This window comes from Mauremys mutica, chromosome 3 (genome assembly GCF_020497125.1).
Source record: "Mauremys mutica isolate MM-2020 ecotype Southern chromosome 3, ASM2049712v1, whole genome shotgun sequence".
Lineage (NCBI taxonomy): Eukaryota > Metazoa > Chordata > Testudines > Geoemydidae > Mauremys > Mauremys mutica.
In genome coordinates this window covers 123,840,213-123,855,480 of record NC_059074.1, presented here as the reverse complement: position 1 = coordinate 123,855,480, position 15,268 = coordinate 123,840,213, and the positions used below count along the sequence as shown (strand labels likewise).

Sequence of the window (15,268 nt, the reverse complement as noted above, 5' to 3'; positions counted from 1 at the left end):
GCAAAGCATCTGTTAATCAAAATAATGATGGTCTGTGAACCTAGCTCATCTGTGCTACAACCTATGACGTACTCTGGAAAGTGATATGTGCGCTCAGCTACCACTGAAGTCAGGTTGAGGTTGTTCAGTAACTAGAAGGATCATAAGGTCTCTACGTGTTCTTTTTCAGACCCAGGTCCATCCTTCAGCAAGACCATATATTATACCAGTTCTAAGGAAGACAGTTAAAAATAGAGGAATTTAACTATTAGCTGAAGGTCTATGCTGCCATATGGGTGTAATTTGTAAAAAGCAGAAAATGGAGGCTCCTGTTTCCATGAGCTGTTACAGAGAGCAGTGTTGCCATTTGTACGTGTTCCCCATAGTTTGTGCACAGAACTGTCATCTGGCTGGAGGCAAAACCACATCTTTGTCATTCCAAATAGCTGTTACTCCCATCTTCTGTGATCAACTGTCACATTCCAACTGCCACAGAACCTTTGCGCTTGAGCATTCCATCTGGCTCTCTCAGGAACCAGTTGTGAGTCAACCTGGTAATATTCTGAACAAAAAGAGCTCTCAGACAAGTTTTGTATATCACTGACTCAACAGACATTCTAGGCTTCAGAGTGACATCCAGACAAAGTGACAATCCCGGCATCATATTATATAGATATGTTTGTGTCTAATAGGGTTTTTTTGTGTGTGTGTTAACTTCCTGAATAACTTGCAGGAAAAACAAGGTTTCCAGTGGGGGAAGAAAGGGTCTGATCACCTGGAATCAATGGGAAGATTGAAGCCTTAATATATTTATCAAGATATATATTCTTCTTTCTTTTTCCTTTATGCCGCTTTTCCCAGTGCGGGTCCCGGCGGCAGCATGGAGAGTTGGAAGGACCAGACATCCTTTTCCTCCACAACAGGTTCCAGCTCCTTCTTGGGGATTCCCCAGCATTCCTAGGACAGTCCAAAGATATAATCCCTCCAGCGTGTCCTGGGTCAGCCTCAGGGCCTCTGCCCAGTGGGATGTGCCTGGCATAGTTCCAGGAGGCATCCTTATCAGATGCCCCAACCACCTCAACTGGCTCCTCTCGATCTGGAGGAGCAGCAGCTCTACTCCAAGACCCTCCTGAATAGCGAAGCTCCTCACTCTGTCTCGGAGAGTAAGCCCAGCCACCCTGCGGAGAAACCTCATTTCCGCCGCTTATACCCGCAATCTTGTCCTTTTTGCTCATTACCCAAAGTTCATGACGTTAAGTGAGGATGGGGATGTAAATTGACCTGTAAACTGAGAGCTTCATCCAAGAACTCAGTCCCGCTTCACCACCCAGGATCGGTAGAGCATCCACATCACTGCCACCACTGCACCAATCTGCCAGTTGATCTCATGCTCCCGCTTGCCATTATTTGTGAACAAGACCCCTAGATACTTGAACTCATCCACTAAGGGCAGCTGCTCCCCTTCAGCTGGAGAGAACAGTCCACTTTCTTCCAGGAAAGAACCATGACCTCTGATTTGGAGGTGCTGATTCTCATCCCAGCTGCTTCACACTCAGCAGCGAAATGTTTGCATACATGTCAGAGATCGCAGTCTGAAGAAGGAAGGACAACATCATCTGCAAATAGCAGAAATGCCACCTCTGAGTCCCCATACTGGATGCACTCCACAGCTTGGTTGTGCCTTGATATCCTGTCCATGAAAATCACAAACAGGAGTGGGGACAAGACATACCCTTGGAGGAGTCCAGCGCCCACCTTGAACAAACTCAACAATGCCAAGGATACGAACACAACTCTCACTCTGAGAATAGAGGCACCAGATAGCACACACAAGTGGCACTGGCTCCTCATGTTCCTGCAGCACTTCCCACAAGCCATCTTGGGGAATGCCATAAAATACACATATTCAATGTGGCTGAGTTAACATTACTGTGAGAACATCAACATTTTTATTTTCTGACATTTGATAATTTACATTCATAACATTAATGTTACATTAATTAGATCTTTTATATATTTAAACACAGAGGTTCCAATTTTCAGCTAGGTGTAAATCAGAGGAGCTCCATTGCCAACAGGAAAATGTTTAATTACACCAGCTGAGGATCTGGCCGTGTGTGTGTGTGTATATATGTATATATATATATATAGCCACCTCAAGTTATTTCACAATGCACAGCAATGCTACACAACAGCATATGAAATGAAGAAAATATTGCATCAAATTGAAACTTCAGGGGTAATTTAGCTTGGTAGAATTTAATTAGTTTGCCTAAATTGGGATTTGGGTAGGCCTATGGTAATGATAGTATGAGAGTATTCACCATGTAGTAATTCTGCCATTATATAGTGATTATCAATATGATGATTATCAGATGATTAAATGATCAATGTTTACTTTTATAACTAAGGATGACTGTCATTGTGGCTTTTAATTTCAAATATTACTGTGTATTACAGTAACATCTGTGTGCTATCTGTTCCTTTCAGCACAGTTCCAATTTCAAGTTTCAGTAAAAGAAAGAAGGCAATTTAATATAATTGTGGTCATTATTTTCTTCAATAAAAGCAATCATTGCCTATAACTAGTTTGAGTGTTGCAAGTAACTTGCAACTGTTACCAACTGTCTGTTAAAAGGAATCTCCCAAACTTAGCAAATGTCTTCAGAGACTTTTTATTATTATTATTTTTAGCTTAACAACTGAGAAGCAGAGGGAGTACAAGACACCTGGCAATCACTAAAGTAAAATGAAAGGTATTGTTTTGAAAAATCTCAGGTGGGTGAAAAAGAAAAGACTAATTCTTTTACTCTAGCTTATTAAAAAAGAACATGAACATTAAGTGCTTGATCCCATTGAAATTAATGGCAAAACTTGCACTGACTTTAATTTAAGGCCCGTTGTTGCCATTACACTTGAGATTGATCTGAGAGAACCACTTGCTTCAAGTATTTAAAAGCATCATTCTTAATAGGGAGTTATCTGGATTGTACCCTGGAATGTGACAAGTGAGGGGTTGTCACTGCCTGCCTGCAACCTTGGGTGCCACACAATGCTTTACTGTTGTGGCTTCCAACTTGGGCTGCTCACAAACCACTTACCAGTGTACAGGTCACACCCTGAGTGTTTGTGTGTAGCTGTAGCCCTGGTCCAGCAGCTCTGAACCCAGCAGCCTGTCAGCAACACTCCAGTCACACTCTGGCTTGCACCAACCTTGGTGACTACTTGCAGGGTGACCCCCAACATGCTCCGAGGCCTGAATTTTCCCAAAAATGTGTTCTGCACTGCCCAGCTCTCTCGGATACTTTAGATATTAAAGGTCCATTGCCCCTGCAAAGGGTCAATATTCAACAGTTTGCTATTTTAACTGAAGTTACCAAACAGTTTAGTGTAAACACAACACTGGATTAGTCTAGATTAAAAATAAAACAAGTTTCTTTAACTATAAAGTGAGAGATTTTAAGTGTACAGATATAGAGTATTAACATCAGAAATGGTTGCGATCAAAATAAAGATAATACTCTTTCTAGTAGCTAAAACTTGGTTCAAAGTAAAATCCTTACCCAGCAACATTGCTGACCAAATTTGCAGGTCAGGATCTCCCCACAAAGTCTGGTTCCTTTTGTCTTTTTAGATAAGAGAGAGATAAAGAGGGCAGAAAACCCCAAGCTTTCATTTATAGTCCAGTTAACCTTTGAAGTGGATTCTTCTGAGGGTTACCCCTCAAAACAAAGTTTATTCAAACAGTACAGAAGGCGATATGGAGTCTGGTTCTTTTTTTATCATTGTGTTTGCTGAACTGCAAATTTTCTTTCCCCTGCAATCTCTTCTCCCTGCTGTCTCGAGAATCCTGTTTACTACTTACATGTAAACTGAGGTAAATACACATTTCTTCATTCAGGATACATCTATCTGGGCTGTATGCTTTTGAACATATACTAAGAACATCGTACAGGGGGATTTAATAACTTTACATATAATGTTGCTGCATACATTTAATTGTGATATTGACCAGTGAGTTTAGTTTTCAAATGATACCTCACAAGGCATATTTTGTACAAAGATTATTACAGTAGTGTGTAGGGTGTGAATACTGCGGTGCTTTCAGTCACAGGAGTATAATGCTCTAAATATAGGATACTGTGACTCGGGATTCCCGTGCTCTGTCCTTGAAACAGGAAAGAACATGCTTAACTTTAAGCATGTGATTAAATGCTTTCCTGAATATGGATGTAATCCTCAGTGGAGGTCTCGATTCTTGGCTCGGCCACTGATTCTATTTGTGGTTTGGGCATATGAGTTATGGTCCCATCCTTCTAAATGCTGAATAACATCAAATCTCACTGGTGTCCGTAGGAGTTCAGAGTTCTTAGCATCTGCTGATAGGATTAGGCTCCATGCCAATTTCCTCATCTGTAACAGAGAGATAATAATCCTAATTTCACTCTTGGGGATGTTGTGAGGCTAAATCAATTGATGTTTAAAATGCTTTGTGACAGGAAAGCTACATAAATGCAAGTCATTGTAAAATTAAAGTCTCATTCTTAAAGGTGGTGTCATCACGTGGGAACTGCGAGTCAGGATTCTACTACTCTATTCTTGACTCTGCCAGCAACTCACTGTTAGCCAATCCAGTGTAGTACTACGCACTTTCTGTTTTGGTAAGGCCTCCAAACCTTCCTTTTTGAAGAGGAAGCATGATCATTATAATATGCTTTTTTTAAGCTGCACTGTCCCTTTAAACTCCCTGTGCTTATGTTTATCTGTCTGAAAAATATGGACAATACTTATCTACCTCACAGGAATGGTACAAGGATTAAGAGATAAATATTTAAGCACTTTCAAATATTTGGATGAAAGGCTAGAGATTATACTGCCCCAAAATGGTGGAAAGGAACTTTCCTCTGTGCAAATAATTCTTGCAGTCTATCAATCCCTTTAAATCCCTGGAGTTTAAGTTCATTCCACAGTGGGGGACATGCTCCCATCCTGAAGAGTGTGTGTGTTGGTGTGAGTTTGGTAAGATTTTTCTTATAGAGGTTTCCTCTCCCTTCATCCCCACACACAGGATTTACCAAAAGGAGAAGTGATCTGGCCCACATTTGATTGTAATTTACATATCAAAGACAGCTCAGCTCAGATACAGAATCTGACTTCTCAGCGAAGTCCTTTTGCTTTTTACTTGACTTTTCTAGTTGATTCTGACTGATGGGTCCAAGGTGAACAAATGACTTACCCCTAGTCACTCACTCAGCCTTATGCTGTGACGATGACTCCTGAAAAGAGTTGACCAGCCTCAGCAGAAATAAGAGGGGGTACAAGGTCCACAAGGGATGTACAGAACACTTCATAACAAACCAGCACAATGCCCCTTATTCTCACCGTCTTGAATCTGCCTCATAAGATGCATTGTAAGTAGTTTGGTTTTCTGGAGGGTCAGGTATATGTCTCATTTTGCAGTGATGATTGTCTCATGGAGTGGAACACTTAGTGGACAGATCCATTATCACTATCAGAAGGTGGAGAGGAGAGCTTTTTGGTTTCATCATTTTAAAATATACTCTGCAAAGCCCAATGAGTTTTTGTTTTTATAAGTAACTCATAATGGCTACCTTGCCTAAGTCCTCCCGATAATGAATACTTTAGGGCAGCTGTTTGGATGGTACCAAAACCCTGAAATCTGAGATACTTTATATCAGTCAAAGAGTTCACAAGAGCATTTATAATTCTGTAAAGAGACAATCAGGGGAGCACTTAACTATAGAAAGGCCAGTAGCAATGGGACTGCTCAGGGTGTTTGAAAATCAGGCAACTTATTCATAAGCAGGGATTCAGGTGTGAAATCCTGGTCCTAATGAAGTCAACAGAACAACTCTGTTACAACATAGACCAGCCTGCTCCTGTTTGGTCACAAGTCTGTTGGATGTGGACCCAACCGCTGGGTCCCATATGGTTCTAAGCCAACTTGGTCTTGTCCCTGTTTCTAGCTCCAAGTTTCTAGGACACATGCCCAAGCTCAGACCTCTTGTCTGGCACTCTTCCTTGGGCCATGGGACTTCTGCAGTCCATCCACCAAGGTGCAGGAACTGGTGCTTCAGAAACCCCAACCCCTGCCCCCAGTTGCTCATATGTGCTCCCCCAGAGCTCTACCGAGCTAGGCAATCTGTCTTCTAGTTTAACCCCTTTGGGGAAAACATGGCAGGTAGGCATGGAATATAGGCTTAGCAAAGGAATTTCTTAATCACAGACAGACACTTCACCCTTAATCTCTTAAAAAGCCTTAGAGCAGTGGTCCCCAACGCGGTGCCCGTGGGTGCCATGGCGCCCGCTGGGGCATTTATGTGCGCCCGCCTAGTGCTCAGCAGGGGAGAGAAGCCGCGGCCCCGCCCCTGCTGGGGACAGAGAACTCTGGGGCTGCAGGCTTCATTCTATGTTAAAGTAAGAATAATAAATAAAATATATTTGGACCAGCAGTTCAACAATGTTTAACTTTTTAAAAATAAATAAGATGAAAACTGTTTATGATATTTATTTTGTAAAAACGCCTTAATTTTTCTTACAGTAGATAAAAAAGAGCAAATTCACATGGTAAAGTGAAAGAGTAATTGCCAAATAATTTATTAATACCTTTTACATGTAAAATTACCCTTTTTATCTTATGGATTCATATATTATGTATATTAAATATGATTTTTTGTATTATTTAATGTACACATACAAAATAAGCCTTGAAAAATTGTTGGCGCCCGCCACACTCTTCTGAAAACATGAATGTGCTACAGGCCACAAAAAGGTTGGGGACCACTGCGTTAGAGAGTTACAGAGCTTTGTAAAATAAAAGTCTTGAGATGCACCCTTCCTCCATGTCTGATCTCACTTTTTGTGTGAGTCTGAAGTTTTGTCAATTTTTCAGACTGAGCAGTGTCCCTCCTATCTGTTCTCTCTTTAGCCTGGTCATCTTGCATGCAGCAGTTGATGGCCTCCCTCATAGAGAAGCACCTCTTCTTAAATACAGTCTGTCCCTTTTTGTCAGATGCTCCACTGGCATGCTTGTCTCTTCCTTCCTCCTGGCTCCTCTGTAAAGAGTCCATTGTTCCATGAGGATGGGCTGGTAATTGGCTTCTCTGAGATTCTTTCAACAAGATGTCAATTATCTTTCGTGGGCAGTGTAGGCTGTCTAGAATACATTGTATTTAGTATGCAGTGTAGTTAAAGCCTTGTTGGTCCCAGGATATTAGAGACACAAGGTGAGTGTGGTAATATCTTTTATTGGGCCAACTACTGCTGGTGAGAGAGACAAGTTTTTGGGGACCTGAAGAGCTCTGTGTGGCTCAAAAGTTTGTCTCTATCACCAACAGAAGTTGGTCCAGTAAAAGATATTGCCTCATCCACCTTGTCTCTAGAATACATCATACTAACTTTGCCTTGGGTAAGGTTAAACATGAGTTCATCACATAACATACAGTGGATGTTCCTCATACAAAATAGACATTATAATACAGAATGGAATACACAATTTGACTCTGACATATCCCACTCTGTCAAGTTTCCATTGAAGTCAATGGTGCCAGGATTTCACCCCAAGTGCCTACCTTAAGGCCACCCAAGTTTGAATAAAATTGGCCATAAAGTTTTATGTAAGACAAGAACAGGATGAAAAACAATAGCTTTTGTTGAATTCTTATTCAAGATGAGCCAGAATAAAAATGGGTCATCCCTGAATTTTGTGGACGTTTGGACCCAAACTGTGGGATTTAGGTCCATCTCCAATTTGCATCTGCCTGGTCCAGCACTGAAACAGGAACTTGAACCTAATACAATCTTTAGGTTTTTTGGCTCCGTCTCCACAATTAATCTTTTTTTTCAGTGTTTGCATTTGAAATTTTGACATTTTGTAAGAATATAATAAGAGTTGTAATTAGAACATGCTGGAAGTATTTGAGCCAAAGTCAATAGTTACTTTAATTAAAAAAAAAAAGCACAAACTTATCAAATGCAGTAGCAAATTTTTTTTCATAATTATTTATTACAGTAATTACAAAAACAAATTAGCTAGAAATTTTTTTTACTTGTGATCTGCTTTCCAAAATGGTCTTTGCAAGATGAGGGATATCAGACATGAGGGAATATATATTTTCATTTCCCTTCCCCCACCCCCCAAAAAAAAACAAAAAAAACATTCCCCATATGCCTAGAGTGTATGTAACACCGCAACAAATTTGGAGGGTTACAAAATTAGGCCCTGATCCAGCAATGGGAACTACCCGGATAGAAATCAGCACCTGCCTGGTTGTTATTGCTGAATTGGGCCTAATCAAATAATAGGAATGACTGACTGGGCTGTCATGTCTATGGGAATATTGATGAATAGCCTACTGCAGTAAACAGAAAAGGAAATATCCCAGACAAAGGAACTGGTCTGATAAGCAGAATGTTGAGGTGTCTTGCAAAGTGTTAACTTCTAACAAGAAAGCTTAAGACTCAAATGCTGCACTTCTGCAAACATTAATACAGGCTGCCATTAGCCAAGGGAAATACTTTGTGAGGCTTATTACTTTAATTGGTCCCTGTCATCTAGTTAAAAAGGAGAAAAGAAGAACTGCTCCTGACAAAAATTAAGGCTCTTAAAAGTGCTATTTCTTGCCATAGCACTTCAAAGTGCTGTTTACAGCATTTTCTGAAATCTCCTAGATAGGGAAGAAATTAAGTTTAAATTGTTCACCCACCACATCCTAGTATTCTACGTGGTAGCAGCAGGGAGCAGTCATATCCAGAGACCATACACAATTGTTGGTGTGTAATGAACTATTTGGGTAACATACTGTAATTTGTAACTAGCTAATGTGTGTGGGTACCACTACCCCTCTAGTGGATAGAATCAGAAGTGCTAAACTGAGTGTTACAGGTCCCTTACTGCAAACAGTTAAAGAAGATTCTCCTTTATCTGAAGTAGTAGTGTTCTGTACCTTAGGAACAGGAGGATCTGAACATCATTACACCTGTGACATTCCTAGATGACTACAGATTTCTTACAGGTGTGTTTTTTTTTTAATTTTGGATTCATGATGTCTTTTTCTATTAAAATCTTCTTCTCTTAGAAAACATGGAATTCTTAGTGCGAGGACAGATAGGTGGAGTTCTATTCCCCACAAACTTCAACACTTGTGAGGTTCAAGTTCTCAAAAGTTTTTACTTCTGGAGCAGTATTAAAAGCAGTTGACTGAGAGTTGGGGGTTGTAGGTTACTTTCCTGGTTGCCAGGTCTACCACTGACTTGCTGTGTGAACACAGACAAATAATGTAACCTTTCTGTGACCTCCATTTCCCCATCAGTAAAATGGGAACAATACTTGCCTCATAACAATGCCTATTGTGATGCAGACCTATTTGTCATAATCACTTTGAAATCCTGGAATGAATAAAAGGTGCCTTATATGTAAATTATTAATATGAACTATTGACCATTCCATTTATAACGCAACCACCATTCAAAGTTTATTGCAAAGTTGTTTTGTGCTATCCCTATCAGAATGCAAAAATGTTCAATTACTGTATTAAGATTCACACACATTTATTCTTGTAAGCGGGACAGGTTTTTAATTTATGACCCTGGCTGCTAAAAAAAAAAAGTGCTGTTAATAAATTCCCTTCTGTTGCAGATTCTTGGTCAATACTATTAAGCCAAAGTTTGTATTCTGCTTTCTAGGTCACTTAGAACCTGTGGCAAAATTAACAATATTGTTTTGGTTAATTGTCCTCATCCAGGAAACATTGGCAGCTCCCCTGGGTCACTACAGCAATTTCTTTTATGTTGTAAAAATGCTTTCTTCCCTTAAGTGAAAATGCACCTAGTTTCATTATGTGACATTCCAATTCTACACTGATAAAGGCTACCTGTGGATTTTTTAAATGTTGTTGTAAACAACTGTCACACTTAAAGGAACCATACAGAGACTTACCTTTACATTGTACTCTCCATTGTTTTGTGATGGTCTATTAGAAGCTTGAAACTGATGTTTCATTACCTACTGCTCTTGCTCTCTTTCATTAGACAATTTGTCCTTCCTTTTTTTATGCAAAGGTCAATATGGCTGAGTTTGATTGCCTTCCTTTTTTTTTGTGTGTGTGTAATCTGCATCACCTAGGGGCATAAGTACAATTCTGGTGGGTAAGGGTTGCTAGTTAAAGTGTGCTCCAGATGCTGGCTGAAGCCAGGTCTACATTAGGAAATTTGGTAGGTATAACTCAGTCACTCAGGGATGTGACAAATCCACACCCCCTGAGTGACGCAGTTAACCTGACCTACCCCAGTGTAGACAGCACTAGGTTGATGGGAGTATTCTCCCATTGACATAGCTACCACCTCTTGGGGAGATGGATTACTTATGCTGACAGAAGCCCTCCCATCAGCATAGGTAGTGTCTTCACTGAAATGCTACAGCAATGAAGCACCTGTGTTGCTGCAATGTTTTAAGTGTAGACCTGCCTTGAATGTTTGTCCAGTTGGAATGAGTACATGGGATCAGGTGAAATTTGAGAGTCCTCATCAAGACATATTTGGAAATATTTATAATACAAATAAAATATGATCTATGATAAGCTGGGAAGGGAAAGCATCAGGATGATAAGAATGGGCAAAAGGAATGGAAAACTAAGATTCTTCTTTGTTACTGTCAAATATTAAAAACGATAAGCAAAACTACAAAGGTAGGAAGATCGAACATAAATAAAATAGTATCACCTTCTCGCTGAGGATTTCTAAGTGCTCTGTAGAGGTGGATAGTCATTATTAGCCTTAATTTACAGATGGGAAAACTAAAGCACAGGGATGTTAAGGCAAAATTGTCACTTGCCCAACCCTAGCTTCAGGGCCTGGGCTACTGCTACCTACATTGCAGGTAGGGGAGAGCAGCCTTCATAAGGCCACCACTTCATTCCCAGGCAGGCAGGTAGGTAGTGTGGGGATGGAATGTGGGCAGAACCTTGACTCACCCTCTTTAAAGCACCAGCCAGTACAGCTGAGCTAGCACAGAGGGGGAATTAGTCTGTGCCAGGTAAAGGGGTGGCTCTGATTACTCCCCCACCCCACAGAGAGGGAGGGACCAAAGATTATGGCTCTTGATTTACAGTGCATTCTCTGGTCTGCTCCAGGGGTTGTGCACTACCCCTTACTCAGGGCACATCGTAATGTTACAGTCTAGTGCGGTGGTTCTCAAACTTTTGCACTGGTAACCCCTTTCAGACAGCAAGACTCTGAGTGCAACCCCTCCTTATAAATTAAAAACATATTTTTTTATATTTAACACTATTATAAATGCTGGCGGCAAAGCAGGGTTTGGGTTTGGAGGCTGACAGCTCACAATCCCCCATATAATAACCTTGCAACCCCCTGAGGGATCATGGCCCCCAGTTTGAGAACCCCTGATCTAGTGCTAAGTGACTTGCTTGGGACCATATAGTGCATAAAATGGGAATGGAATCCCAATCCCCTGCTCTAAATACTAGAGGATACTGCCACATCTACTAACAGTGGTAAAAATGCTAAACCTAAACATTTTTTTCTTTAGAAAAGGTCCCTCCAACAAAGAGAAGAAGAGGTAGCTTCAGTTCCTAGCTGTGCAACACACCTCCTGTGTCACCTTGGGCAAGTCAGTTTATCTCTGCATCTCAGTTCCCCACCTGAAAGGTAGGGACAGCAATACTTCCTTTCTCCTACTCTGTGCTTGTCTTTAATTGTAAACTCTTCAGAGCTGAAATTGTCTCTCGCTATCTATGTATGCAGTGCCTAGTACAGTGGAACCCCAATTTCTAATATAGGTGTTACTATAATAGAAGTAATAAATAACTAGAGCTATGTTAGTAGGGGCCACATTCACTAGACCCATTGTGGGAGGAAGTCCAAACTGCAGAAAGAAAAAGTGGGTACATTTTAATGAGAAGTACCACCCACAAAAACACTATGGGTTTGAAGACTGACTCTCACAACCATCCTTTCATCACTCATGCCTACTGCTCCTGGTTGCTCTTTCTTTTTGCATGGAGCATAAAGTTCTCCGTTGGGTTTGGGAAAGTAGAGAAAGATGACACAAAATTGGTTCAACTCCTTAAATCGATGGGGATGATATCACCCTGGAAACAGGATCTAAAAGCACTCTTGACTTGATGCTAATGTTGGGCATTACAGTGCAAGATGATACATGAGATTGTCCTACCTCGAAATTCCACCAGTGGATGATACAAAATTTCCTGGTGTTGCATAGAATCCACCAAAGACTTAGTTATTTATCTTATAAATGAACAAATGGCTAAATTAAATTTCTTGGAACAACTGGTAATTTAGTTCAATTTCTCTGTAATAATCTGCATGTAAATATGCATGCAAAATCTTAATTTTAGCCTCTTCAAAGTCACAACTTGCAGTATAGATAAATTAATGAGCTTCAGCAGAGCATGAGATAAGCTCCATAAATGTAAAGTCCTTTAAGAGTGCCACATTTGTGCATCACTCAGCAACTAATTCCATTTTTAATGATTTCACTGAGATGTACAAACTACATTAGTTGTCAAATGGTTTTTGGTATTTAAACTATTTACTCTTTCTCTATCAGAGAGGAATTGGCATTTTATTTCCCCTATAGGTCACCTGTTAATATTGCAGCAGAAACGGGGAGAAAAGGAGGGCAGATCATACTAATCTTACCTGTTCATTCTAAATACATTTATACCAGTCTCTCATGTACAAGTATAACTGCATATTCTCACTTCTAATACGCAGGACCATGTCACTAGAAAGGAATGCCAAAAGGTCAGACTAATGACAAATGTTTTTTTCATGTACTGGATACTGTCTTGGGGAGTGGAAGGCTAGGTCCAAATTAAGGATAATTGCAATTAACTCAATGTAAGTTAGAAAGTAAAGTCTAGTAGAAGTTATGGTCAGTTAATGAGCAGTACAATAAGACTTGCAGAAGGGCTGTTGACTGGAAAGCAATTAATTGGATGTTTCAATGTCATTTATCTCAGCTTCCTTAAAGCAAACTGATCAAGGAACTCCAATGACACCTAAAGCCTGGAAACAAGAGAGACTGAGAGACCTAACTTGCACTTGTCAATTTACTATAACTAGTTTGATATTAAGGATTATGGTCCAGATCTCTAAAAGTTTATACACCTAAACTTTACACATAATACCTTCTGAGGATCCAGGCCTAAGAAAAGAGTCTGTTCCCTCTAGCATTTACTTTCAGACCTGGTAAGCATTTGCAGGATCAAACTCTAATCCATCTATACTGCTGAGACATCTCTTATAAATAGTATTCTAGTAAGTGTCTCTGTCAAAACTGAGTAATATTTTAATGGTAGAAATGTGTACATTAATTATGCACTTCATCCAATTCTCATATGTGGCAATCTGGGTAAAACAACTCAGGGTTGAATTTAAATCCCACTTTAAGCCTTCAAATAGGGTTTGATAGTGCGTATGCCTTGAGGGAGATCTCTTCACAAGAGTAAATTTCACTCATACAGCAGAACAGGCCCTGCCCTCAAATCAAGTTCTGAGCCAGGATACAATAGAAGATATAATTAAACAGGAAAGAGGATGGTTAAAGAAAACAGCAATGAGAACATATGTTAACATAGGCCAGCTATACTGGTAGCTGAATTTTCGTCTTTGTGTGTCAAGGTTATAAGCTATTAATAGCAGTTGAATGTGATAAATATTGGAAGTGGCTGCCAGCTATCTATCTATCAACTATCGCTTGGCTTTTTGTAAAAAATAGCACTCAGACTTGCATGTGGGAGGTGGGTTATTTGTCACAATATCACTTAAGAAAAATCTAAAGGAAAATTTAAAAAGGAGATAAAAATAAAAAACCATAAAAATAATGGCTTGAAGTGTTTATTTCCCCACTGTAGGTGGCTTGAAGTGTTTATTTCTGCACAGTCCAGAATATCTAGATTGGTTCTGAAAGAAGGCAGTTACCGGTATCCCACTTTTTCCTGTACACACACTGAGCAATTTAGTAAAGTGTAAGCAGAGAGGAACCAGAACTACACATCACAAATCAACTGATTTCCCCCCCCACACACACACACACCCCGCAACTTATTTTAAAGACTGATAAATCAGGCTTGTGAAGTGGGGAAAGCAAGTGTAAGAAATTACAGCCCTGGCAAATCGGGGAAATGTACAGAACTATGTTTCAGGTGAAGAGGAACAAGATGTTCAGACTCACAGAAAGTATTACTCACTGGCTGCATGAGCAATAGGCCTGTGTTTTGAATTGTCTATTCTTCAATTTGACACATCAAGACAAAGAAATAATGCCTCCTTCAATACCAGAGAGCAATTTTTTCAGTGTAGAGTCCACCATGTGCCTCTTGCTTGATCCAAAATATGTAACGATCATTTACACCCCATCAACAGGATAATAGTCTTTGGAGGCTTTACAGCAAATGGTTACCATACTGCTGCTCCTGTTCTTATGGAAACCTGCTGCCTCCAATCAATTTACCATTGTCCCATTTTTAATCTCTTTTTTTTCTTAGAGGCAGTACACTCAAAAAGCTTTTATGTTGTTCTATTTGTTATCCAACCAGCAATCCTGAGTCAGGAAAATAGCACCAGTTCTCCACATACCAGGCGGTATTAAAGCACAATTATATTTAGAGATTGTTTAAAAAATTGAAATGTTCCTTACACTGTGGATTAGTGTTAATTGGCACTTAGGATACCAAATTAATAAAAACCTTATTTCTAAAAAAAACCCTTATTTGTTTAAACTAGTGTTAATGTCAAATTTATATAAACAATAGAGCAATAGTATTGCAAGGATTAATTAATGTTGATGATAATTTAGTGAAGGGGCAAGATAAATATCTAAATAGACTGAAAATTTAGATTCTGGGCACGGAGGTTAGCTTAAATTGCAGGATCAAAGAACATTCACCATGTATACAAAATGGAATAATTGATTGGGTGTATTCTTCACCCATCTCCAAATGCTCTATGTTTCAGATATCAACCAAGGCCTGTAGACATGTTTGATGTGATTTGGCAGCCATTTAATTTAATGCTAGATATTTTAATGCAATAAATTCTTGATCAGCCTTTAGGCTAATGGACTACTTTGCTGTAAGGTCCTGTATGTCTTTCTGAACCATATTTGCATAGTGCTTATGTTAGTCTATGACTTCAGGGTGGATTATTGTAGGTACACTTTATGTGTCTTCATTTATTACTGCTCTCTTATTTCCTTGTGAGACATTGCTGCACTATTTTGGTTGGG

General features: G+C 39.7%; 1 long non-coding RNA gene across 2 annotated transcripts; it reads left to right on the top strand.

Annotated features, from left to right (window-relative positions):
- Positions 1-583: 583 nt before the first annotated feature.
- Positions 584-13,776, top strand: LOC123367163. 2 transcript variants are annotated; one of them, XR_006578331.1, is made up of 5 exons: positions 584-1,910; positions 2,674-2,735; positions 4,530-4,640; positions 11,546-11,664; positions 13,002-13,776. It is a non-coding gene; the product is annotated as an uncharacterized LOC123367163 (long non-coding RNA). The 2 variants fall into 2 exon arrangements; XR_006578330.1 differs by having other exon boundaries at positions 2,674-2,757.
- The last annotated feature ends 1,492 nt before the right edge of the window (positions 13,777-15,268 follow it).